This window comes from Haemaphysalis longicornis, unplaced genomic scaffold (assembly GCF_048455015.1).
Source record: "Haemaphysalis longicornis isolate Haplotype H1 unplaced genomic scaffold, Haemaphysalis longicornis Haplotype H1 scaffold_9, whole genome shotgun sequence".
NCBI lineage: Eukaryota > Metazoa > Arthropoda > Arachnida > Ixodida > Ixodidae > Haemaphysalis > Haemaphysalis longicornis.
In genome coordinates this window covers 39,129,470-39,152,619 of record NW_027526460.1, presented here as the reverse complement: position 1 = coordinate 39,152,619, position 23,150 = coordinate 39,129,470, and the positions used below count along the sequence as shown (strand labels likewise).

The following is a 23,150-nucleotide window of genomic DNA, read 5'->3' as shown; positions in this document are numbered from 1 at the left end:
AGCGTTACGCATGCGCGAGGAGCATTGAATTAGATTTGGATTGGAGTGGATTGAAATGGATTGAATTGGATTGGATTAGATTGAATTGTATCGGATCGGATTGCATTGGAATTGTATATACTATACGCACGCGTTGTCACTCATTTACATGCGCGAGTGGGCAATGCCGCGGGTGGTTTACGGTAAGAACGATCCCCACTGCTTCGCCCACTCGTCATGATTCACTTCGTGGAGATGCGTGGGATTTTTTCATGAGACATGCGTTACCAACTTGCCCACCTTTCAGTTTTGGGGCAGACAGGCAACGATATGCACCGTCGTCATCAACACCCCCTTAACACGGCGGCAGGAACGAGCAGCAGCGCAACGTGTAGGACACAGACAGAAGCCATTCGAAAGCGCTAGGGCGGATCGCAAAGCAAAACGTCTCGAGAGGCGGGAGGACGAAGCCCTTCGACAACACAAGGCGGGAGCGAGGCGTCTCAAGCGTTCAACTAGACATTCATGCTTTCGCATTCACAGCCCTTAAAATGCTCTCAATGTCGTTAGGCATTTCTTGTATTCTTTCGGACGTGCAGAACCCCTATTCAGCAATTTTGTTGTCGATTTAGCACTTCGTAGACTCTAGAAGAGTTCAGATTCCATCCCAGTTTTGTGCCATTATAATGGATATCAACGCGACATCACGGCAGCGCTCCCCTCGCTACGTGGTGCGAATGGCATGACAGAGTTCTCAAACAAGAGCAGCATCCCTCTACTGCTCGACCGGGCTTCTAAGACGCTTTCGAATGAGTTCGCCACTCAGCACGCTTTCTTGTGTTCAGCTTTCACCATGCAGCCTCGACGCCAAACGCTTGCCTTTCATTTGCGGCTATTACTCTAACGTGTGTACGGCTCGATCGATAAAGCTCCCGTCTGCCGCGCGTAAGACGGAGGTTTCATTCTGTCCTGTATCATTTCCTGCTTTTTTTTTATTCCTTTGAAATGCTGCGATTCGCGAAATGGCGAATTGGAATCCATATTCGTTCCCGTTGACTTGCTTACTTATTTTGTAATCTCACGGTTGGGGGTGAAGGGCGCCGAGAAAACCAACGTTCTTCTCATTACCGTGCCAAATAAATTACTTTTTGTTGTCTCCAAAATTTGCGGTCATGTCACAATTTGCGTTTTTCACAGTCCCCGCGCACTCATCACAAGTTCGCCTCTACTTCCTCATTCACCGTCAGTGTTTGAAATTGATTCATTCTTTTAGCCAGCTATTGCACATCAAGGTCAAATGTTGTGCTTTTATTCGACAGTGAAAATTCGTAGTTGCGCTTTGGCGCCTTTATTTCATACATAAATTCTTGTTGGGAAATCATCACAGCAACGACTCTATTTGCTCAGTATAAATTGCGTCGCACCATCCAAGGCTTCAATCGCCAAGTGTAATTTTAATAGCACAGCTGCTTAGGCCGATACAAATCCATCCGGCTGAGCCAGAAAACCCGGAGCGTACGCTGAGTCCGTGCCTCGCGGCTACAGCGAGGCATCGTCCATTCCTTCACAATCCACACGTGGAGACGGCCACCCAACCAGCTGACGAAGAAGTCGACGTTTACCGAGGCGAGGACGCGGTATGCAAGAGGATTTGGCCTACGCGGCTCTGCCGCCGGAAGACGACGACGAAAGGGATGATGACGATTGCTAATGAATAAACCACTGTACATACTTTAATGGTCTTTGCATTAGAGTGCCGTCCAAAGCAGCTTTGCATTGCTGCGGTGCTGCTGCTCCTTCTCTTTTGGGATGCGCTGTGAGTGTGGGGAGAAGCCAAGTCGACCCCCAGCTCTGCTTTTCTCCAGCCTTGCACCGTTAGTGCAAACTGCTCCAATTATTTTTGTGTCGACAATTACCTTTTCGAGATCGCGATAATCGAAATTTTACTGCAATGTAAGCGCTGTAAATTCGGCTTCCGCAATCCACGATTATAATTGAAGGACGTATTCAAAATTTTCACCTCCGTATATTGAGCTTCGCGCAAGTATTTCCTTTTTGCCGCTCCCTTTAGACAATTTCATTTTATAGCTCTGCGGCAAAGCAGTAGCGTTCATTCATATTTCACTTTAAGTTCCCGACAAAGCGTTTTAAAGTGCAGCGTTGCGGTCGACGAAGCGGTGTCATGGACGTGGCTTGCACGGTGTTGACCAGCCAGAGGAGCGGAACAGCGGGACATGGGGGGTCGCGGAGCTGCAACGCGCGAAGATCTGAACCCCGGCGGCTCTGGAGCAGTTGCTCGTGAACCCACGCGACAGCTGTGTGCGATCCGTGGGCTGGCTTGTTGGACTTCGTGTCGATCTGTAAAGGTCACCAGTGGTGGTATCCACTCAAAAGGCTGGGATCCATGAGTAATCGCCTTGCCTGGGCGCCGGTTTTAGGGTAGAGTTCCTGAATTACCTAGCAGCTCTTGAGCAGCTTCGAGGAACATCCGTTTGGTCCGCGGCCCCAGCGTAGCCTGCACGCACCACTTACAAGCTCTTTTTGTTTTCTTTTTACGCCTCTGCTCTAGTTAGGTGAAGTGTGCCTTGCTGGTGACATTCTGTTATACGTAGGTACAAGCGCCGAACTTCCAGCGCGATGCAGGACGAACGTTCATTCTCCGAGGCGATGGGTTGCGCCGCACACTTCAGCCGACCTATGAGATACCAATCAACCTTTATTGCGAAAACGACGCCTAGAGTGGTCCTCAGAAGATAATTTTACAAAAATGTGCAAGGAATTATTTGAACCGCGTTGGCTCTAGATCAGGCCGTTAGCGTCACAATCAGTGGCTCTACCTCGCGGCCACAGAAAAGGGAGGCCGGACTCGTTTTAGCACTTGTTCAAGAGAGCAGCGGGAGGGTTCAAAGTGAACCACTAGATGGTGCTAGGTTATGCAGGAAGTGCCTGGATTGTGCCCACAGGGGAACGGAATGCCGGGCCTTGCTGTCCTGAGGGTATTTGCCCATTATCTTTCCCTGTCGCATTTCAGATCGCTGCTGCTTGTAAAACTTTTGCCTCACTCGTTGTCTGACCATATTATAAGAGGGCCAGGTCGAACTTTCCGACGATTTATTTTTAGCTCGTTCTTACAAGCCTAAGTTGAAAAAGGAGCCCGATCTAGAAGAAAAGTTAGGTTCCAAAGTAACTTTTTCGCCATGACTGGCACCTGGAACTAATGCGGTGAAGCCTTTGCCCAAGATCGGTGACCTAAATATAGGCTATGCCGAGCTAAGTGCTTTCTGATTGCCTAGGTCTGCGTACGACACTTCAGGAACCTTACAGTGAGGTCAAAAATGTCTTGCGAGTGGAGTTGAGTAGCCCGGCCCGTTAACGGTGTCGGTGGCGCAATTTCTGTAGCACGCAATACGGTCAGATTTAGAGATTTAACTTGCGACGTATAAACAATACACAAAATATAAAGGCGTGAAAAGTCCTGCACGTACCTCTAATGGTTTAAGCGCTATAAGAGTTTCACTTTGTAAAGTATTTACATTTATCCGATCGTAACACTCACCAGTTCCTTCAAGGCGTGGAGACAATGCGCAAAGGGCACATGACTTTATCAAAGGTGTCGCATCTCTGAAATCAAAGGGCACTCTCATATTTTTTTCGTAAAAATAACGTGAAGTGGATGACTACTGCGAAGTCGAACCAGTTGATCTCATATTCCTAATGACCATTTTCGTACGAGTGTAGGAAGGTGGTATTATACCCAACGATATTTAACTTGAGCGCCCACTGAAACAGTGTAAACAAAGAGCAGAATTTGACGCAAAACAACTAAATCAGCTTCATTAAGTAAAAAAAAAAAACTAAAAGAAGATTTCTTGCAGATTTGTTTTAAGAGCGTAAGCATGAATATACTCTAATGCCAAACACGCTGAAAGGAGACTAACGCTCGTAACGCCACTCGAGCCACACAAGGTCTTCCGAATACAAATATTGCGGCTACAGAAATAACCTCCGGAGCCGCGTTGGTGACGATCGCAGAATCCAGGTACATACACACGGGAACCCGCCGCGGTGGCTCAGTGGCTAAGGCGTTGCGCTGCTGAGCACGAGGTCGCGGGTTCGATTCCCGGCCGCGGCGGCCGCTTTTCTGATGGAGGCGAAAAGCAAAAACGCCCGTGTGTACGAGATTTCGGCGCACGTTAAAGATCCCCAGGTGGTCAAAATTAATCCGGAGCCCTCCACTACGGCGCGCCTCATCGCCTGCGTTGCGTCGGCACGCTAAACCCTACAATCAAATCAATACATACACACGGGAAGCGCCCAGGCACTGACTCGGCACATGACAACACACACACACGTACACGCAAGCGCGCACACGCAAGCCCGCACGCACAAAAGCAGCATTATCAGCAGCACTCGACTACATTCTGGGCGGGTAGCTGGCATTGTAGTGGAGTGCACTGTGCAGCCCCGAGGCGCCCAGGTATGCCTCGAGCACTTGGCCCCGCTCCCTGGCACTGCCCGGGGCCAAAGCAGTTCGTCGAGTGGCCGCAGTCCTGGAAGCACGGTCAGCACCTCGCCAGACCTGCCGCAAACTTGGGGCACTCGTACAGTACGTGCGGCAGGGTCTGGACAGGCGCTCGGCAGTGAATGCAGGCGGGACTGGCCACCAGACTCAGCCGGTGTTTCCAATCGGCCGTCCACGCGTCCCCCAAACGGAGGCGCAGGACAGCCGAGCACCGTTGACGCGGCAGGCGTGAGGCCCACACGGGCGACGGGCCTTCTCCAGCAGGCAGGCGTCGTCCGCAGCCGCCTCGGCCACCGTGCCTGAGGGAGGCAGCGCGTGGTCCCTGGCGAAAAGCTCGTCCGCCCGACCGTTGCCGTCCAGACCGATGTGGGCGAGGACCCACTGAGGGCTCAGCCGAGTGCCCCGGTCCACCAGCTGCACCGCCTCCTCCCGGATGCCCCTCACCAACAAGGAGGGCGAGTCTCCGTCCGGAACCGCACCAGGGCCCCTCGGGAGACGCACAGCAGAGCGCAGTGCTTGTGGGTTGTAGGCGGCCAGAAGCAGGCCGAACCCCGCCCCGTTCAGATTGCGCATCATCTGGTAGGTCTCCGGGGGCACTGCGCAGCTCAGACTCCGTGATGGGGGAGTCGTTGAGGGGCAGCAGCAGCATCAGCGGGCCCTGATTCCGCCTGTTTCGGCGATAGGAAGTCTGCCGCGAAGAGCTCGGCCAGCTGCGCTAAGCTGGCCGGCTTGCAGATGGCCATGGCAGCCAGGGGGCTGCGGTTTCTCGGGGACTGACGATGGAGTTGAAGATGCCCAAGAGGCGGCGGCAGGGTGGGTCGGCCTCCGAGGTGACACCTAGCTCAGCCCAGCGCTCCTGGCTCAGGCGGTTGGAATGTCGCGCCAGGCCGCGTCCACGCGCTGGTACGCCGTCCAGTCCTCCCGCTTCTTCGAGCGCTGGGCCTTCTTCTCCGCCCGGTTGCGCACTGTCCACACCTTCAGCAGCTTCAGGTCCGGCATGGTGGCCCCCTAGGCTACGTGCAGCTCTAGTGGTACGCCTGGCGCAGCAAACCAGGCCCCGGAACAACTCGGCTCCCTCGCCCAGGTCCTTCTCGGCAAGGCAGCGCCGGAAGCGGTTTCAGTGGGTGACGTGGTGCATTGTGGCTCTCTTGGCTGTCCTGTCGGGTGGTGCGCTGTGCGGCGGGTAGTGGTCGGGAGCCCCACGTGCTGGGCTCCCTCATCCAGGTGGCCTCAACCCCGGCTGACACTAGGGTGAGATCAATGGCGGTGGCTGCGCAATTGCCACGCCAGAAGGTGTACTCACCAGTGTTCAGCACAGACAGGTTGAGGCGCAGCATGGCGTCCCACATGCTCTCCGCGAGCGTCCGTCCGGCCATCTCCTCACTCAGTGTGGTGTGCTTTAAAGTCGCCACAGAGAAGATGCCGGGCTTCGCACAGGGATGACAGCCGATCCTGGAGGCACGCGTCCGGGGCTGTCCGGGGCGTACGTACACGCTGCACACTGTAATGTCTGCAGCACCCGCACTGAGCCGCACGCTTTTTCGTGCAGCGCATGTTTGAAAGCGATTCCGAGTCAAGAGATCCAAAGAGTCAAAAGATCCAAAGAGTCAAAAGGTCCAATATTGGATCTTTTGACGCGTTGGATCTTTTGACTCGTTGGATCTTTTGACTCACTGTGGACCTTTCGACCCGTTGGATCTTTTGACTCGTTGGATCTTTTGACTCGTATTGGACCTTTTGACACGGCTAAGGCGAGTCAAAAGGTCCAACGAGTCAAGAGTCCAATATTAGACATTCTGACTTTATCTTTTGACGGGGCTAAGGCCAATAAAGTGATCTGGTCTCTTTATGAGCCTCACCTTGGCGTACTTTTGTTTGCTGAGGGCCAAGATTATAACTCCGTTGCCTCTTCGTTTTCCCTACAAGGAGCGTGTTCATTCGTTCTAAGCACCAATTTCCGAAGCCATATATATGCTAGTTTTTCTTTCAAGTATATGCATGTTGCTCTCATACAAAAATACGTTTGCGTCACGGGCATGGGAAATTATTTCAGTGGTTAAGCGAACATTAACAATGCCATTTACCGGCTCCGGTCTTTTCAGTATAGGGCATTTCGGTTTCGGGGCCTTTCGGTACACGGAGCTTTCGGTACAAAAACCAATTTAAGCGCGCGTTGTAGGCAGCAAGATGTGTGCGTCGTAGCAGTTGTAGACACAAAATCGTACTTATTTATTACTCGTGTTCTTGCTCGTAATTCTGCGTTATTTTAACGTAGTGAAAAGGTCATCCGGCCTTCCCAAATGAAGCACTATTTATCTGCGGAGTTGTTGCCGTAATAACTGTAGCTTTGATATAATATTATTGTTGCATATATCGCTTTCTTTTTAGCGACTTATTATCACCCTATCTTTGTTTAAAAATCAGTGACGCTAACAATTTTTTCCACTTTCAAGTACCTGTGATAAAGCTGCGTAATTGATCGCCTTCGCTAGGGGATAGGAACCAGTCGCTTTCTAACTCAATCAGAAACAACTTGTAATTTTTTGGCATTTTGCATTCATGTGCTCTTCTGTTTGCTGGTAACACAAAGCGCATAATGCCTTATTACGGATGCGTTACCAAGGGCACCTTCTCTACCTCACCGGACGTTTCTGTCCCGGCGTCACCCCTATTTCTAGGAAATCGGTGTGTTTAGTGTGTTTGTGGTTTGAAATGCCCAAAGGCATTGTTAATGCTTTCTGGAACATACATAGATTTAATTTGCAGAAAGAAGATGTCATTTGTCATTTTCGGCGTTCTTCCTCAAAGCATACTGGCCATACTTTGGCCGTGGCTTTGTTCTTATCTGAGACCAATGTCAGCATCAGCTCCCCAGCGCCTGTAGCTCTCTAGCTGCATCAGTTTGTTGTGGATCGGGTAATATGAAATAGCGGTTTATTCAATTAAAAGCGGTCTGGCACGGGTTGTTTGAGCGGGTCCTCCCCCGAACGAACTGGTGTATGTGCACAAACCCTATTGCGATCACCATGAACTGGCCCATGAATCGCAGGTTACAAGAACTGGCCCAGTTATTGAGTCTACTGAGAACGACCAGCATTTATTTGTTTATTTTCTCTTACCCTCCCTCCCCATTCCTTTCCCCCATCGTGACCAGTGGTCATCCTTTTCTATTAAAGGTTGTCTCTCTCTCTCTCTCTAGCTGCACAAAATGGAAAATGGAAGCGAAGCCACACAAGCAGGGGTTGGCACTACACTAGCGAGAGTGTTAAAAAAGAGACACGCGGACTGCAACTAGCGGCTTCAGGTTATCATGACGTACTTCAACTAAGGTCGCCTGGAAACCTAGTAATCAACTTCCCAAAGGGTAGCAATGTAGCACTGCTATTCGAACTCTTGATTTTTTGTGGGTGTAATCATGAGCCCTATAAGGGTCATTTATTTGATGGATATTGACTTTAATAAACGAGATGCAAGAACATTTGTCCGGAATATTTTCAGCAGCAATCATACAAGTCAGCGCAGCGTAGCCGAACATGAGCGACATGTGGTCGTGGCTCGTCGGCATCGCTGAAGCTCACATTCTACATAAGCAATAACTACCAAAATATTATAATGTAATAATATCAAATGACAGAGGAGCGAGAAACGAGAACAACCTGAAAAAATAATCAGAAATAAAAACAAGCTTGATGAATGGTGTTGTTCATAACGTTCAAATTAGCCACGGCTTCATTCGGCGCGCCAAGTGCATATCTTCTACATTAGAAGTGAAAGTTCAAGTATGGGAGCGAAAATAACACTAAAAATACCATAAAATGACGCAGTCTATAAATTGCACACCCTAGCCATGGCTCCGAAGGTTCTCATAATTCGTCGGACCTTCTGACGCGGTTTCGGAATTATTGGACCTTTGACCCCTTGGATCTCCTGACTCGTTGGATCTTTTGACTCGCTTTGTACCTTTTGACTCATTGGAACTTCTGACTCTTTGGACCTTTTGACCCACATTGGACCTTTTGACCCGTTGGATCTTTTGACTCGGCTGTCACGTGATTATTGGATCTTTTGACTCTTTGGACCTTTTGACTCTGGATCTTTTGACCATAAGCGTTTGAAAGCGGGCTTATTGCACAACACGACCGCTATGCAAAAAAGCCATACGCACAAAATAGAAGCATAATACATTTATGGGCGAGTTTAGCTGCAAGAGCAAAGAGTCTGACAACGGTTTAAGATATTAAAGACGATAGACTTTCTTGGGCTACTTGAAAGCAGAAATTGTGGTCTGTCTGAATGTCTGTTTGTCTGTCTGTGGCTCGATTCAGCCACATGGACGGTGAAATAAAATCTACGGAATAGTCATGTACTCACAGCCAAATCTAAACGTCTAAGTCTGGTGTCAGTGTTCATACTTGTCAAAATTGTCAAACAAGATCAAGACATTACGCAAATATCAGACAGAAAATCAATACATAAGTGATATTTGCAGTGTTCGCTTATTTAAAAAAAATTATAGATGCTTGGTTTTTGTGATAGCAAATTTCCAGCGCTACCTCCTGGCGGCCGGCATTTAAGAAATCAAACGGCAATAGCGACGAAAGGTTCCACTAGATAGGTTCCACGTTCCTCTTGTAACGCTCGTGCAGTAGGGTATCATGGTTCTATAAATGTTGTAGTAGGGTGCCTCAATTCACGCGCGTCTCCGCCGTACGTCAGCGCTGGCATCGAGTCACCCGACATGGAGCAGTACAACGCGGTAAAGTTATATAACTTGAGCAAACCACTTGCGCGTTATCTTGGAAGGAACGAGATGGGAAAGGAACAGCATCAGGGGTGAGCGGGAAAGAAAAGGGAGGCCGTTACTTTGCAGGGGCGCCAGTCGACTATCGTCTTTCGGCGACATTTGCAACGAAAAGAGCAGATACGCGATCATTTTTTCATCTTGGGCCCCCAGTCACTTTCGCAGGCCCCCCAGATGCGCATTTAGAAACTGTATCCCATAGAGGCCCAAGAAGGCGCCATCTATGGGCTCATTGGTCCATATATTCACGCGCTTCGTATGCTCTGCTTAAATGAATTCGGGCTGTCTGGTCTGTTGGTATAAGGCAATAAAGAAAAAAATGTATCGTGGTATAAAGGTTCGTTTATGGCTATCAAATTAATGAACTGAGTTCGAATCCCGCAGGAGGCGTTTTTTTTTTGTTTTTAAGTGCTTGTTTTACCTGAAACACGCTTTTGTTATCCGGTATATTATCTATTTATGAAAGATATATGCATTATATAGAAATTTGGGGCGGTCTTGTTCCCGTGAGGCCAATTCTCCTCATGTTTTGTACTTTGCAGGAGTTTGGTGCCTTTTATGTCAGTTTCGGCTACACCGCTTGAATATTTTTGTACATTGGGGTCATTTTACCTGTGGTTAGGTTGGTTTTGTTTCAGAATGTTTTTTCAACTTGGGTGGTTTTGTCCCCTTTATGTCAGTTTAAACTATCCCGTACCTAGGTGAGCGAATGCTAGGGGCAGTAAGCGTGCGTGAATGATTGTTTATTTTTAAATTCAGGCTGCTTTTTAGATTGGTTTTGCTTGTTATTATTTCATTTCGGATGCTTTTCACCTGCTTTAGCTAGGTTTCTGCTGTCAAACATACCCTAAGCAGGCGCGGTCTTCTGCGGGATATGGTTTGTGAACACGCCGGCCACTCATGGTTGAGAATGACTGCACTAAATAACGAAAGCTGGCCTAAGGCGGATAGTTGGAATCGGAGGTATGAAAACGCACTGTATCCTATATGATAGGAATGACGCCACTGTGGGTGCGATGGAGTCGTCGTCGTCCAAAGTTTAATCCCTTGCGTCCAGAGCAAAGCCTGGCTGGCGACGCCAAATAATTGTATAGCTAAGCACAAGGCCATCACTACGCATGGTCTATGAAACGTTCGAAACATGCAGAGTGATTTGTGTCAGAAAAAAAAACATGTTCAACCTTAATTCTTCGACCAGACTCACCAACATAACGAGAAAAGAAATGCGCGAAATAGTTGACGTTATTCAAAAGACCTTCGCGCTTAAAAGACACCTGCACGCAGCGCTTACAACGCCTTGCTGCCGGCATTTGTACCCTCGCCTTTACTTTGTTCAGAAGTTGTGTTATCTTCGTTGCCGGGAATGCCGGAATACGAGTGTGGATGCATGCAGAATCCCTGCAGCAATCGACGCCAGTAGAACGAGTTAATATGAAGCACAAAATAGAAAGTGGGAATGGTAACAGACGCTGCAAACACAGCGTCCGAGGGAAATGTACGCGCTTTGAATCTCTTCAGAAGAGCAACGCGCATCATACGGGCCCCGTATTTATCTCACTTTTCTGGTCATACAAAGCGCTGTTGCCGATGTGTACGCATCCGTCCATCCATACATTTCTCAATCTCCGCGCTTGTGTCTTTAGTGTTGCCACTTCCCAAACAACGTCCCCTTCGTTCATTGCAGCTACTTCTTCCGTACGTTTCCCTTGTTTGCTATGTTATGCTGTTTTCGTTTGTTGATTTTGTCATTATTACAATTGTTTTGTGGCAACTCCTGACATTCAGGGGGTATTTTCTTGTCTTACCTGTTTGCGGCGGGCACGAAACTTTTACCACTATTATTCCTATGTTGCTTGGCTCTAGAGAGAGAAGGGAGGGTAATGTTTTCGAATGGGCTTCTGGAAGGCGCCATTATTATTATTATTACTGAAAGCGTTTGGTGATATCCTAGTTCCAGTATTGACGTGTATATTTCAAACTTCTCTCAAGTCTGGCAAGTTCTCCGCTCGTTGGAAGAATGCAAGGGTTGTTCCTGTATTTAAGACAGGTTCTAAATTGGACCCCACGAACTACCGACCGATATCTATTCTATGTGCTGCTTCTAATTTGTTTGAGTCAATACTGCATAAACTACTCACATTCAGTATAAATACCACATTAATACCTGAACAGCATGGTTTTTTCGCGGGCCGATCGACCACTACCAATCTCGTCAACTTCATGCTGCATGCTTCGGAAGCTGTGCAAGGGAGAGGTCAACTTGATGTAGTCTACTTTGATTTAAGCAAGGCTTTTGATGTCGTCTGCCACGAGCTCTTAGCCAAAAAACTTTCTGAGCTTGATATACAACCATCGCTGATATCTCTTATATGCAATTATCTATGTGATAGGTCATGTTTCGTGCATGTAAACGGACAGTCTTCTCTTTCCTATGAGGTCACCAGTGGTGTCCCTCAGGGCTCATGTTCTCGGGCCACTTCTCTTCTCAATCTTTATAAATGATGTCGCGACAATATTTAATGATTGTAATTTTCTTTTATATGCCGATGATGTAAAAATATTTAAATCTGTTTCCAACTCTGCCAGCTGTTCCGCTCTCCAGAGAGCAATCTCGTCCTTCTCGCATTGGTGCTCATGCAACAAACTCCTCATCAATACATCTAAAACTAAGGTAATGACATACACAAGAAAGACTGACAACATCTTGCTTCCCTATAACATCAGCGGTGAATTACTCCCACGTGTGGTAGAGGTTAATGACCTAGGCGTCACTTTCGACAGTAAACTGAGCTTCTCTCCACATATTCAGGTAATTACTCGTAGAGCTCTTCGATCGCTTGGCGTTGTCTGTCGCGTGTCCAAGGAGTTCAAGGAGCCGATTTCTCTTCTCAAGCTCTACACAACTATATGTCGTCCTCAGCTTGAATATGCATCTGTTGTCTGGAACAGCACGAGCAAAACAAACCGTAAGCTTGTAGAAAGGGTCCAAAATAAGTTCATATCTATCTTCAACCATCGCTTTGGCGATAGTAGTAATTTTAACCCTGGATCGCCCTCTTCATTGACGCTATCATGCTTAACGTCCAGGCGGAACAAGGCTGATATTCTCTTCCTCTTTAAAATTATGCACGGCAAAGTGTCGTGTGGTGAGCTGCTACAGCATGTTCGTCTTTATGTGCCGCAAAAGTGGACCAGGAAACATGATACCTTTTGCAACCCCAATTGTCTGCGTGTCTTGTGCCCTGTGTTCCGACTGCAATGCACGTACAATAGGTACTCGGATTACCTTGATATATTTAATGATTGCCCTACTCTGTTTCGCAAACATGTCTGTCAGTTTGTATTGGCGTAACTGCCAACTTTTCTTATTCTGCATTTGTCTTTTATCCTTGAGTTCATGCACTTAAATGACTTTCATTCCGTAACTTCAACATAAGCTATCCTTTCGTTTTTTTTGTATTTTGTATTTTATTTTGTATTTGAAAGATGTGTACATTATGTTTCGTGTGTTTCTGTTTCCGTGCGCCAGGCTGTTCCTGGGCACGCAAATAAATGATTGATTGATTGATTGATTGATTATTATTATTATTGTGGAAAGCGGAGTGGAAAGCGGAGTTTAGTCGGTATCGCTCACTTTGTAAAAGCCTCTACCGGCGTGACCACCAGCTCTATATAGAGTCGTTAGAGGCTGCTGCGTCTCAGAAAACGGCTGACTTCTGGAGGTATGTACGCGGCCGTTCTAAGGAGTCTAAAGAACACATTAGCCTGCTTAATTCCGATGGGGAACAGGTTGAGGATGTCGCCACTAGCTTTGCTCAGTACTTTCATTCTGTCTTTCAACTGCCAGATGGTCACGACGAACGCCTATCGTTTAATAATATGTCTAATTTTAGTACACTTAGTTCGATGAAAAACTTGTCAATGATAGCCTTAAACGGATGAAACCGTCATTTTCCTGTGGTGCAGACGGAATTCCAGCAGCCCTCATGAAGGTTTACGGCAACATTTTTGTGCCTGTCTTAACTTCCATTTATAATAACTTTTTACTTTTCGGCAAATTTCCTCGTGCATGGAAGATTGCTCGAATTTTTCCAATATTTAAGTCTGGTGATAAGTCAGCCGTTACCAACTATCGCCCAATCTCACTCCTTTGTGTCGCCTCAAAACTCTTTGAGTCAGCTCTGCACAACGTTCTTGCTGCCTGCGTCAAGAACGTTCTGATACCAAATCAGCACGGCTTTTTCTCGGGTCGATCGACGGTTACAAATCTTGCAAGCTTCATGACTCAGGCTTCGGCTGCAGTTTGTGAAAACGGCCAGTTGGATGTTATCTATTTTGACCTCAGTAAGGCGTTTGATGTAGTGAACCATAAATTATTAATTAACAAGCTTACTATGTCGGGTGTTGATGCAAGCCTTGTTGCCTTGTTGTCCAACTATCTCCTTGACCGGTCCTTTTACGTAGATGTAAACTTCAAAAGGTCTAGTGTTTACACTGCAATGAGTGGTGTACCTCAGGGTTCTGTGCTGGGTCCACTATTGTTTTCTATCTTTATCAATGATGTGTCAACAGTGTTAACAAAATCTTCATTTCTTCTCTATGCTGATGATGTAAAACTATTTAGGCACATTAGCAGTTTTCAGGACTGCTGTGCCTTGCAGAGGGATGTGTCGGAATTATCGGTCTGGTGCAGCAAAAACTGTCTAATTTTAAATCCAGCTAAAACAAAGGTTGTCACGTACAGCCGGAAAACCCATCGTCTACTGTTTTCCTACAGTATAGAGGGAGCTCCTTTGCAAAGGGTTGAGGAGATTAGGGACCTCGGAGTTCTTTTCGACAGTACCCTCTCTTTTTCTTCTCATATTAGGCTCATCACCCGGCGAGCGCTCCGAAGTCTTGGAAATGTGTGTCGGATTACAAAGGAATTATCTTCTCCAGATCTATTTCTAATGCTATACAATGAAATATGTATCCCCCAGTTAGAATATGCTTCTGTTGCCTGGAACGGCATCTCCAGATCTAGTAGTGAATTAATAGAACGTGTGCAGAAGAAGTTTTTATCCATATTTAAGCACCGTCATCACAATCACAGTTTTCATCCTGATTCTGACTTACCCATAGTTACTTCCATCCCTTCGTTGACCTGCAGACGTATGCGTGCAGACCTTACATTTCTTCACAAAGTTGTTCATGGTGACCTTTCTTGCGCGGACCTGCTTAACTGTTTAGAGTTTAGTGTTCCACAGAGGCCCACCAGGTCGCATCGCCCTTTCTTGACCGCTGCGCGCAACTCCAATCATTCTCCAGTGCGCAGAATACAGAATTGCTACAACCGCTTCTCTGAACGCCTTGACATCTTTCAAAGCTCCTTTACAATTTATCGTACTGCGCTGTTGAGCACAGTATGTTAAACATCTATGATATCTCTGTCGTTCGTTTTTCTTTTTTTTTATTGCTGAAATTTGGTTTCTCTGCTGTTCTGTTTAACCAATATAGTTGCCTGTTTTTGAAACTGTTTACTTATCATGCTTGTCTTATCATTTGTCTCTATACTTTTGTCATTGTTTTTGTCGGCTTACTGTCAAAGTTTGTTCTCTGCTTGTTGTGTATTCATTACAATAAGCTGAGCCACAAAGGCATCTTCTTTTTTCTTTTTTACCTGTACCCAGGCTCCGCCTGTGCTTTATTTTTGTAATTTTCGCTACTTCAACATGTGTGTGTCTTGTCGCTTGTTTGTTTCTTGCAATGTGTTTCTTGTATTTTGTTTTCATATAACTATCCGTGCGCCAGCACTCAGGCCTCTGGCTGTTCCTGGGCACGTAAATAAACATGATTGATTGATTGATTGATGATTATTATTATTATTATTATTATTATTATCCCCCCTCCACAATCGCTAGGTTACTGTAAAAACTCAGAAGTGCTGGTTTCGGAAAGTGTCGTTTTGAAAGCTCTGAAACAATTGAAATCGTCATTTTCATGCGGCCCTGACGGCATTCCTTCTGCCGTACTGAAAGCGTTTGGTGATATCCTAGTTCCAGTATTGACGTGTATATTTCAAACTTCTCTCAAGTCTGGCAAGTTCCCCGCTCGTTGGAAGAATGCAAGGGTTGTTCCTGTATTTAAGACAGGTTCTAGATTGGACCCCACGAACTACCGACCGATATCTATTCTATGTGCTGCTTCTAAATTGTTTGAGTCAATACTGCATAAACTACTCACATTCAGTATAAATACCACATTAATACCCGAACAGCATGGTTTTTTCGCGGGCCGATCGACCACTACCAATCTCGTCAACTTCATGCTGCATGCTTCGGAAGCTGTGCAAGGGAGAGGTCAACTTGATGTAGTCTACTTTGATTTAAGCAAGGCTTTTGATGTCGTCTGCCACGAGCTCTTAGCCAAAAAACTATCTGAGCTTGATATAAAACCATCCCTGATATCTCTTATATGCAATTATCTATGTGATAGGTCATGTTTCGTGCATGTAAATGGACAGTATTCTCTTTCCTATGAGGTCACCAGTGGTGTCCCTCAGGGCTCAGTTCTCGGGCCACTTCTCTTCTCAATCTTTATAAATGATGTCGCGACAATATTTAATGATTGTAATTTTCTTTTATATGCCGATGATGTAAAAAATATTTAAATCTGTTTCCAACTCTGCCAGCTGTTCCGCTCTCCAGATAGCAATCTCATCCTTCTCGCATTGGTGCTCATGCAACAAACTCCTCATTAATACATCTAAAACTAAGGTAATGACATGCACAAGAAAGACTGACAACATCTTGTTTCCCTATAACATCAACGGTGAATTACTCCCACGTGTGGTAGAGGTTAATGACCTAGGCGTCACTTTCGACAGTAAACTGAGCTTCTCTCCACATATTCAGATAATTACTCGTAGAGCTCTTCGATCGCTTGGCATTGTCTGTCGCGTGTCCAAGGAGTTCAAGGATCCGATTTCTCTTCTCAAGCTCTACACAACTATATGTCGTCCTCAGCTTGAATATGCATCTGTTGTCTGGAACAGCACGAGCAAAACAAACCGTAAGCTTGTAGAAAGGGTCCAAAATAAGTTCATATCTATCTTCAACCATCGCTTTGGCGATAGTAGTAATTATAACCCTGGATCGCCCTCTTCATTGACGCTATCATGCTTAACTTCCAGGCGGAACAAGGCTGATATTCTCTTCCTCTTTAAAATTATGCACAGCATAGTGTCTTGTGGTGAGCTGCTACAGCATGTTCGTCTTTATGTGCCGCAAAAGTGGACCAGGAAACATGATACCTTTTGCAACCCCAATTGTCTGCGTGTCTTGTGCCCTGTGTGCCGACTGCAATGCACGTACAATCGGTACTCGGATTACCTTGATATATTTAATGATTGCCCTACTCTGCTTCAGAAACATATCTGTGAGTTTGTATTGGCGTAACTGCCAACTTTTCTTATTCTGCATTTGTCTTTTATCCTTGAGTTCATGCACTTAAATGACTTTCAGTCCGTAACTTCAACATAAGCTATCCTTTAGTTTTTTTTTGTATTTTGTATTTTATTTTGTATTTGAAAGATGTGTACATTATGTTTCGTGTGTTTCTGTTTCCGTGCGCCAGCACAAAGGCCGACCCCGGCTGTTCCTGGGCACGCAAATAAATGATTGATTGATTGATTTATTGATTATTATTATTATTATTATTATTATTATTATTGCTGGCCGGGTGTCATGGCTTCTAACACTAGGCTTCCTTTTTTTTTGCTGTTTTGCTTTCTGGGATCTCTGTAACTATTTTTATCCTATTGTTTCTTTCATATATATGGTTTTCTGTGTTGTGTTGTCTTGATTTTAGTTGGTTTTTATGAATGCTTGTATATGGTGTACCAGTACCAAGACCCTAGGGTTGTTCCTGGGCACCAAAAATAAAGATTGATTGATTGATTGATTGATTATGATTATTATTAATTCCGGTTTCCTTCTTCATCCTAAAACTATTCAGAACGCTTTGTATTCCGCAACTATAATATGCTTCTGTCGTTTGGAATGGAACCTGTAGTTCCAACTGTCAACGTATAGAGCGTGTACAAACCAAATTTTCATCAATATTTAGGCATCGTTTTCCTTCGGAGCCTATCCCTATAACTGTTTCTCTAAGTTCCCGGCGGACCCACTCAGACCTTCTTTTCATGTACAAATTGCTTCATGGTATTATCTTATGCCCGGAACTACTTGAATCAATCAGTTTTCGCGTTCCACAAAAAGCTACAAGGCTCGCCCACCCTTTTAAAGCAGCTGGAGCTCTCAGCACACGTTCTCCTCTTCAAAGGATGCAGCATCTGCATAATGTTCACTCCGAGAAGCTCGATATCTTTCAGCGTCCTCTTCGGGAGTTTTTGGCCGGGTTGTCAGCTCTGACACACTAGGTTCATCTTGGCAGTGCTCTTTTTCTTCACTTATCGTCCTGACGTGTGCATTGACTTCACCGAGCTTGTTCTTGTTCCTCGTTATTCATGTATTGTGCTGATACTGCGACTGTAATTATCGTAGAATTTTTTCTTTTTCTGCCGTTTTTATCATTAAAAGTTGCCATATTCACTTCATGCGTCCATTTGAAACTGAAAATGTACGCTTCCAGAATCTTGTAAAAACTTTCTTCTTTTCACTCACCCTTCCGTATAGTTACGCTTATTGTAAGATGTCTTCTTGCAATTGACCAGACATTACAGTTTCTATTGATTGTGTAATGTTGCCTAAAATTACACTATGGCATTTTTACTCTTCTGTGAAGTTGTAGTTTCTTCTTATTTTTTGCTCACTGACTGTTCTTTTACCAGCTGTTGATGCATTTCATTGCTGTCTTATACCTTTTCTGTGCGCCAGCCCGACTTGATTGTGTAAAGTCGGTTGGATTGCACTATTTTATTTCTAATCTTCTTTGCAGTTTTTTGTAGGTCTTTCTTTCTTTTCTTTTTTTTTGCTCACTGAGTGTTTATTAGCAAATTGTTGATGTACTACAGTGCTGCATTTTCCCCTCTGAGTGCTCCAGCACGAAGGCCTCCGCTGTTCCTGGGCACTATAATAAACATTGATTGATTGATTGATTATTTTAAAGATATTTAGGGAAATTCATTCATTTAACGACTGTCGCTTGTTGCAGTCTGATTTGTGTTCTTTTTCAGAATGGTGTAAAAACAATAACCTTTCTCTCAATATTTCAAAGACAAAAGTCATGAGTTTCACTCGCAAATCATCTAGCGTATCTTTTTTATACTCTGTCAATTCTGTGTCTTTATGTAGGGTTTGTGAGATAAATGATCTCGGCGTTCTCTTTGATAGCACCTTGCATTTTTCAGCTCATACTAAGCGAGTTGCTATGCGGGGTCTTCGTTCTCTCGGCTGTGTTTGTAGAATATCGAGAGAATTCAATTCTCCTATGCCACTCCACAAATTGTACACCGCAATATGTCTTCCTCAACTTGAGTATGCATCTGTGATCTGGAATGGCATCTCTAATTCCTTAGTAACGTAGTTGAGCGTGTCCAGAAAAAATTTCTAAGCGTTTACAACCATCGCTTCGCTAAAAATGACTCTGGCTCGTGTTCTAACACCGTTCAACTATTGTCACTGCCTTCACTTCGCTGCCGCCGAAATCGCGCCGATCTCTTCTTTCTTTTCAAGCTCGTTCACGGTACTATATCCTGTCCTATGCTGCTCAATAGTATTCATTTTCGGATTCCGCGGAAGCAAACAAGAGAGAGCAGGCCGTTTCTTGTAACTACCCGCCTCTCTCAGCACTCAACCCTCAACAGGATACAAAGTCTTTATAATTTTTATTTTCTTGACCTTGATGTTTTTGATGGGTCACAGTCATCGTTTTCCTCCAAGGTTTCTACCGTTATAAGATAACAGCACATGTGCAATTTGCTCTATCCTTCTCTTTTAGTTTATTGATTGATTGATTGTGGGGTTTAACGCGCCGACGCAACGCAGGCGATGAGGCGCGCCGTAGTGGAGGGCTCCGGATTAATTTTGACCACCTGGGGATCTTTATCGTGCGCCGAAATCTCGTACACACGGGCGTTTTTGCTTTTCGCCTCCATCAGAAAAGCGGCCGCCGCGGCCGGGAATCGAACCCGCGACCTTGTGCTCAGCAGCGCAACGCCTTAGCCACTGAGCCACCGCGGCGGGTTTTTAGTTTATCTGGCGCATTGTTGTATGTATCTATGTATGCTTGTATGTATATTATCTGACTTTTCGCCATTATCATTAGCTATTTCTCATACTGTGTTAATCTACTTTTGTCCTGTCATCCTAATATTTCTGTGCGCATTGTATCTCTGATAGTTTTCTTCTGAACAGTCATCTTGTTCTATTGTGTTATTCTTAGTTTTTTTGTTTCTTTTTTTTGTGCGCCAGCATCAAGACCTCTCGGTTGTTCCTGGGCACGTTAAATAAATGATTGATTGATTGATTATTATTATTATTATTATTATTATTATTATTATTATTATTATTATTATTATTATGTTTTACGAAAGAAAATTAGACGGGGAAAAACGTGGAGAAACTCCGAGGTGCGTCTTGTTGGAAGATGCAAAGCTACTCCACCGTACATCAAACTCCTTCAAAGTTGACCTCATATCCTACACATTTCTTAAATTGCCACCAAAGTGTATTCACTTTGGTGGCAATTTAAGAAGTTTGAAATCAAATTATGATCGTGGGCTGCTTTGCAAACAACTGTATAAGACGTATCCCTACAAAGCGTTTCTCCTACGCCCCCCCCCCTCTTAATGTTGGCTTCACAGCTTTACCTTAGTGCATTGCTAGAAAGATATCTTTTTCAAGAATAGCAATTTTTTCGATTTGTGAAAGTAAAGTACTTGATCCGATACATAGATTCGGTGCGACAAAATCGGAAATTTATAGACTATGTCCGAGTTGTAAATGCAGTGAAGCAGGGGAATTACCGAAGCGTGTGAGTGCGTACACAACTGACGACGGAGTAATGGTTTGCTGTGGACCCGCCCAACGAAAGGCCAACGCGACCACGGACGCAAACACACGTGCGCGCGCGTACAAACGGCAAAAATTTCGGGTGCTCGCGCACGTTCGTCTCAATCAAAACAACGAGGTTAAAAGAGTACGTCAGGTCTCATAGAACGCGCACGCACAAATGGTCACGACTGCTGTTTACTGTGCGTAAATCGCGGTCAGTGATTGACGCACGCTCACGAACCCCCCCCCCCCCCCCCCCCCTCCCCCGGCCCCCTCCAACCCCATACTTTTTACTCAACATGAGGCTTTCTGTACAGACTTGCGAGTCCACGTCGAATTGCAATGGATGTCCTATACAGAATCAGCGAAAGTCAGTGAAGGTTAATCTGCATTCAGGGGGATGTAAAACTTTCCTTCGCAGAAGCTTGCTCCACCTTGGAGATCTCCCATAAATATGGTCGATTAACAACTGTCCTTCATTTCCAGTTGTTGATCAATTCGCTCTCGCGCTACAAATGACTAGCCTCCTGGTTAGCTCAGTTGGTAGAGTGACTGCTCCGGTTAAGCGGTGGTCTCAGGATCGAATCCTGAACCACGACGAATTTTTCTTCAACTGCGAAGTTTTTGAGATAGCTTTCCTTTGTAGCCTTACGGCTGCATTCCGGTGGATGTCAAATGAAGATTAAACGGAAAGCTTTTTGAAACAGAAGGCTCACTTCGGTTATAGCTCCCAGCTGGCTCTTCACTTTTTTTTCACGATGAATATACCGGCGCCCACACAAGCATGCTTTCATTAGTTCCCAATATTCACCACCTGGCCCTTCTTCACACTTTTTTATGCCTTCAGCTTTTGATTGGGGCCGTCATTACCTTCGTTTTCAGGTTTTCTGAGTTGAACACGTATAAGCTGCACCTTGGCTACGACTCAAGCGCGCCGTAGTGAAGGGCTCCGGATAAATTTTGACCACCTGAAGATCTTTAGCGGGCGTCGGAATGACTGCCCACGGACGTTTTTGCATGTCGCCGCCACCCGAAAAGCAGCCACCGTGATCGGGATTGAACACCGTTGCCTTCGTGACACGCACCCTGGTATTCACCAGGACCAGCCTAAAGAAGCCACGAAGACAAAATACAAGTTTGGTGAGGCTGCTTTGATCAGATGAAATTGATACCAACTTTTTCACAAACTTAAGCAAATATCCTGGATAGCTTCGAAGACAGATAAAGTAGTGATGATTAGCAACATTCGTTGAGGTCTGTATGATGTCACAGAATCTTTCTTGCGCGATTAACGGCCGTCGACCAAAGCCAACGCCAAGAAACAAAGCTGCGTGATTGTAGAGGTGCCTCTTAGTCGTACCACTTTAAAACTAGCGCGCTGTGAACCTCAATCAAAACTGTTTTTTAGTATTTCTCTCTACTGTGTCATGCTGACGTAATGTAGCGCAAAATTGAGTGTTCTTTTTTAAATTTCTTGCGTTGTTGAAGTTTGGGAAACCTTTCGCTGCTGAGTGAGTTACCGAAGGGTATTTCTTTGAAACTTTAGAACTGGACAAAGTTTTATTTTGCCTTCGTGACCCCTTTAATTTTCTCGTCCTCGTTATCTTTGACCACAGTCCCGGCGCTCTCGCTTACGTGCCTTTCATACCCCTAACGCATGCCCTGCCATGATTTTCTTTCTCTCTCTTTTACAGGCCACCCTTGTCCATTTCAACGCGCACTTATTCGAGGGCTTGAACAAACTCCAGGCGCCTTCGCGCCCGAAACTAAGGAGGACAATTTTAGAGGCAATTTCCCTGGCGCCTCCATTTCTGCGTCGTCTCTATCCTTCCTTTGGCGCCTCTTTGAAGCGGCTGCTCTCCAACCCGAAAGGACTGCTTTAAAAATGAACCAACTGGGCGACTTCCTGTAAATAGTTCGCGCAAATGGGCCCATCTAAATGCGTGAAAAAGCCTCTGCAAGAAAGGAGAATGGGTTTTTGCCTGCTGCCTTTTCCTAACCTGCAAGTGGACGCTACGTTCTCCTGCTCCTCATTTTGTACGAACTGTAACAAAGATGCAGCATTAAGAAAGTTGAACATAAGCTTTCTTCAGGGTGTCCTGTTCCCTTAAGTTACTCATCTGTTCTGCATGTTATGAATGTCACAAAAGAAAGGAAGCAGTTTTTGATGTTTCAGCAATATACATTTTTTGTATTTGCGATTAACGTTTAGGGTAGCTTAATTTCAAGGTTCCACTTGCCATATTTGCGTGTGACATACATAAAATGTGTGCGAGGGGTATACATTCGTGCAAAAAATGTTTAAATTTTGCTTCACTTTGATCACTTTGTCTAAGCGCTGACCTTAAGTGCTGCTGTAACCTATGAAGAATAAGTTTTTATGAGGCATATCTCATTATCTGGTAACATTCATCGTTTATTAACAAAATTTAACGTCTAGATCCCGCTCTTTGAGGAACCCCTGACTAATTTGAGAAAGTTACAACATCTTAGGCTAGTTGATGTTGCACTTCAGAAGAAAAAGAAAACTGCGTGTGAAGGACGGGGCAATGATAAAAGACAAGACAGTCGCGGAGAAGTATTAGGAGAAAGGTATTATGAACAAGAAACGTTCCACCAGAATGGCCCCAGAAGAGACCAGACAGGGATTCGGCTTGCTCAAAATATTGCCGGCTGGAAGTATTGTCTGAAGAACCAAACATAACTGATGCTACTGTTTTGTTTTTCGCGAGCAACAGTTTATGCTTAACTAGGCAAGGACTTCTTATTGCTTCACAGACATTTCTATATTGTTTTTTTCCTGTCCGAATTTAGAGTGATCCAGCGCTTAAAGACACTAAAATATGACTCAACG

At 45.3% G+C, this 23,150-nt stretch overlaps 1 long non-coding RNA gene across 1 annotated transcript in view; it reads left to right on the top strand.

Moving 5' to 3' along the window:
* The window catches only part of LOC144153051 (uncharacterized), a 364,880-nt gene extending 342,532 nt beyond the window's left edge, over window positions 1–22,348 (top strand). Inside the window, exon 3 of the long non-coding RNA XR_013319287.1 lies at window positions 21,991–22,348. This is a non-coding gene — a long non-coding RNA (uncharacterized LOC144153051). The remainder of the gene's footprint in view (window positions 1–21,990) is intronic.
* The last annotated feature ends 802 nt before the right edge of the window (window positions 22,349–23,150 follow it).